Here is a 4,572-nt window from a genome sequence, read left to right as displayed (position 1 = left end):
TAAGTGGCACGCACGCGCGTATTCTAAAACTGTCCGGTGGGCGCTCAGTGGTGATTATTTCTGACTATTATTCAAGCCAATAAATATATTCAAATGTCTTTGCAAATCTTATGTGCTAATCCGAAGTTCTTAGTGAATCTTTCTTATTCCCCACCAAGGAATCTTTATTCAAAATGGAGAGATGGAAAATAAATTATTTGCAACAGTTTAAAGGTTGTAAAAGGCTGGTCTGTAGATAAATGTCTTTTTAATGCCTTCGGATCCTGGATCTAGACCATTCCACCAGAAAACCCCCCAAAAAAACACCCATGGCCACCTATTTTGTAAAAAATATTGTCATCGAAAAATATGCTTGTATAGCATGCATAAGCAATGCAGTATGACGCCACTTGTGGCATGATGGTACACGTCTTCCTGTCCTACCCTCATAGAGGGTGTGAGCTCGACAGTGGCATCACCTAGTGGGGAACACTTATGTAATGTTCACCCTACGCGTTTCATCTCAAAAGAGACCTTCTCTGGTAAAGCTAACGCCTGTTGATACACTGTATCTTTATATAAAGCAATGTATACTAATCCTTAATGGGGACTCACTTTAAGCATAAGGTGGAGGGGTTCTACTCCAGGACAAGAGACCCACATGCATTCCATGCTGTCTCCTTGCCCGTCCCATGGTTTATACGTTTCTCCAAGTGGTGTTGCTGCCGTGAATACAAAAAAAAAAGGGGGCGATAAATGCAGTCAATGACTACGAAAGCGTCTGTTAGCTCAGGAAGGGGTTTTACCATCGGAATTGAACACAACTGGCTTTAACAGAGTGGCAGTGGAAGCCATGATTATAAAGACAGAGGGGTTCTTGGGCAGAGCGAGAAGTACAGTGCTCAGTGCCAGAAAGCCTGCAAAGTCACCGACTACTTTCTTTCAGTTGGCTCGTTTGTTGCAGGATGGTTTGGATAGCAGATTACTATCGAGTTCCTTAAAGGGCCAAGTCTCTGCGCTTTGTCTTCTTCCACACGAGGCTGGCACTCTAATTGGAAGCGCAGACTTTTGCGCAAGAGCTGATGCGTTTGCAAAGGCCATTGAGCTCCCCACTAGTTCCTTGCATTTAGTGCTGCCAGCGTTACAACAGCCTACATTTGAATTACTTGTATCCGTGGATGTGAAGTGTTTCTCTCCTGGTCATTTCCACAGCCTGAAGGGTTTCAGAACTGGGGGCTTTGCAAATGTCCCCATATGGTGTTTTATGGGGCTGTTTCGCTTAAGGTGGTTTCTAGGTCCCATTTAAATCATGACCTCACGATTTCATTATCAGGACAGAATCAGTTTACAGAGGAAAAGGAGCTCATCATACAGATTACAAGGCTGCAGAAGATCAGTCCGATCTGCACACTGATCAGAAGGTGATACATATGTCTGTATTAATGACTAAATAACTATGGAGAAGTGGAGCCATTGTAAGGCGCTGCGGAACACTTGTGGCACCATATAAATGATAATAATAATAATTAAAGACACTTTGACCAATCAGAGCCAGTGGAGAACAGAGGAAGCCTATAAATGGCATCACAGTAGATAACGATAACCAAAACCCGAGGAAGTCACATGATCGGTGATGAAACGCTTTGGACCACGCCCACCCACTTGTTACAATGTATGCTGCATGATAGTTTGTATATATCTATATTCTATTTTCATTGATTTAACATTATTGGTAACTTTGTAACTACAACTGTTGCAGGCACTCCACTTGGAAGAGGATCGGTACGGGATGCCGGTGCTCGGTTTTCTCGGAAGACAGAATCCCAACACCAGCATCCTACAGGGTTAGGATACAGACAGCCGTCCGTATCCTAACCCTCCTTCTAACCCTGCTACTTACCTTCAGGATGCCGGCAGTAGGGATTGTGATAGGTGTAGGGATTCTGGCGCCAGTATTCTACACGCCGGGATATTTGCTGCATCCCCTTGGAAGTGGTTAAGGTGGTGACTAGGTTTAGCAATAAAGCTCTGAGACAGTATGATCATTCCCCAGCACCTCTCACCTGCACACGGCATATCGGCACAGAAGGGACCCTCAGGAACAGCTGACTACACACAGTAATCTGGGTAACACTAGTTCACCTCAACGGTCTAACAGCTTAGTGTCCAATGACTACCTGAGGCCAAACCATTGATGTTTTATTGAGGCAGATCATCATTATGGTGGCAGGAAGAATCAGGGCACTTTGTTTAAGCACACAGTGGATATTTTTTTCTAACACACAGTCAGCCTGTATGACAGAACTCTGTGGGACAAACTGATACCAGCGAACAATAATTTACTGTGTAAAGAGATCATCATTTAGTATTTCCGGTGTGAAACTGGACACGGTGGAATTGCTACATAAAATATTCTGTTTTTGCACAAGGATTAGAGGCTGCCGTCACTACAGTACTGAACATAAGGTGGATATATTTTTAAAGCATTAGTTGATATACAGTCAGGTGCATAAATATTGGGACAGTGACAGAATTTTCATATTTTGGCCTCTATTCACCACCACAATGGCTTTGAAATGAAACAAACAAGATGTGCTTTACCTGCAGACTTTCAGATTTAATTTGAGGGTAATTACATCCAAATCAGGTGAACGGTGTAGGAATTACAGCGGTTTCTATATGTGCCTCCCACTTTTTAAGGGGCCAAAAGTAATGGGACTATCAACTCAAAAGCTATTTCATGGACAGGTGTGGGCTGTTCCCTCATTATTTCATTATCAGTTAAGCAGGTAAAAGGTCTGGAGTTGATTCTAGGTGTAACATTTGCATTTGGAATCAGTTGCTGTCGACTCTCAATATGAGATCCAAAGAGCTGTCACTGTCAGTGAAGCAAGCCATCATTAGGCTGAAAAATCAAAACAAACCCATCAGAGAGATAGCAAAAACATTAGGTGTGGCCAAATCAACTGTTTGGAACATTCTTAAAAAGAAAGAACGCACCAGAGACCTCAGCAACACCAAAAGACCCGGAAGACCACGGAATACAACTGTGGTGGATGACAGAAGAATTATTTCCCTGGTGAAGAAAAACCCCTTCACAATAGTTGGCCAAATCAAGAACACTCTCCAGGAGGTAGGTGTATATGTGTCAAAGTCAACAATCAAGAGACGACTTCACAAGAGTGAATATAGAGGGTTCACCACAAGATGTAAACCATTGGTGAGCCTCAAAAACAGGAAGACCAGATTAGAGTTTGCCAAACATCATCTAAAAAAGCCATTACAGTTCTGGAACAACATCCTATGGACAGATGAGACAAAGATCAACTTGTACTAGAGTGATGGGAAGAGAAGAGTATGGAGAAGGAAAGGAACTGCTCATGATCCAAAACATACCACCTCATCAGTGAAGCATGGTGGTGGTAGTGTCATGGCGTGGGCATGTATGGCTGCCAATGGAACTGGTTCCCTTGTATTTATTGATGATGTGACTGCTGACAAAAGCAGCAGAATGAATTCTGAAGTGTTTTGGGCAATATTATATGCTCATATTCAGTCAAATGCTTCAGAACTCATTGGACAGCGCTTAACAGTGCATATGGACAATGACCCGAAGCATACTGCAAAAGCAACCAAAGAGTTTTTCAAGGCTAAAAAGTGGATGTTATGCAATGTCCAAGTCAATCTCCTGACCTACATCCGATTGAGCATGCATTTCACTTGATGAAGACAAAACTGAAGGGAAAATGCTCCAAGAACAATCAGGAACTGAAGACATTTGCAGTAGAGGCCTGGCAGAGCATCACCAGGGATGAAACCCAGCGTCTGGTGATGTCTATGCGTTCCAGACTTCAGGCTGTAATTGCCTGCAAAGGATTTGCAACAAAGTATTAAAAAGTGAAAGTTTGATTTAGGATTGTTTAGTTTGTCCCATTACTTTTGGTCCCTTAAAAAGTGGGAGGCACATATAGAAACCGTTGTAATTCCTACACCGTTCACCTGGTTTGGATGTAATTCCCCTCAAATTAAATCTGAAAGTCTGCAGTTAAATCACATCTTGTTTGTTTCATGTCAAAGCCATTGTGGTGGTGAATAGAGGCCAAAATATGAAAATTCTGTCAATGTCCCAATATTTATGCACCTGACTGTATATATACATATCTATATATCTGTCTGACAGTTGCCTAAGGGTGCATGATCATTATTTGTGTTTACTAGACTCTAGAGTAGGGGTATCAAGCATGCGGCCCTCCAGCTGCTGTGGGACTACATATCCCAGCATGCCATGATAGTTTTAGCATGCCCTAATAGCAAAACTGCAGCAGTGTATGCTGGGAGGTGTAGTTACACTGCAGCTTGAGGGCCACATGTTTGACAGCCCTGCTCTAGAGATACTGATAACCTTTTAGCCCTCTATGGTGGGAACAAGAGTGTCAAAGCAGATGATAGGGTCAGGTCTACGTTGGGGCAGGGAAACCGGTTCCTTTCGGGCGTGTGGTTACAGACCAGTGAGCAGCACTCCTCGGTGCATCCCGTTACAAAGCTTTAAAGGTTCATTGTTTTCAGCTTTGGTCAGAATGTGCTGCACACAAC

Source organism: Taudactylus pleione, unplaced genomic scaffold (genome assembly GCF_031769625.1).
Source record: "Taudactylus pleione unplaced genomic scaffold, aTauple2 ptg000433l, whole genome shotgun sequence".
In the NCBI taxonomy this organism is placed as follows: Eukaryota; Metazoa; Chordata; class Amphibia; order Anura; family Myobatrachidae; genus Taudactylus; species Taudactylus pleione.
Note: the sequence above shows the minus strand (reverse complement) of the source record.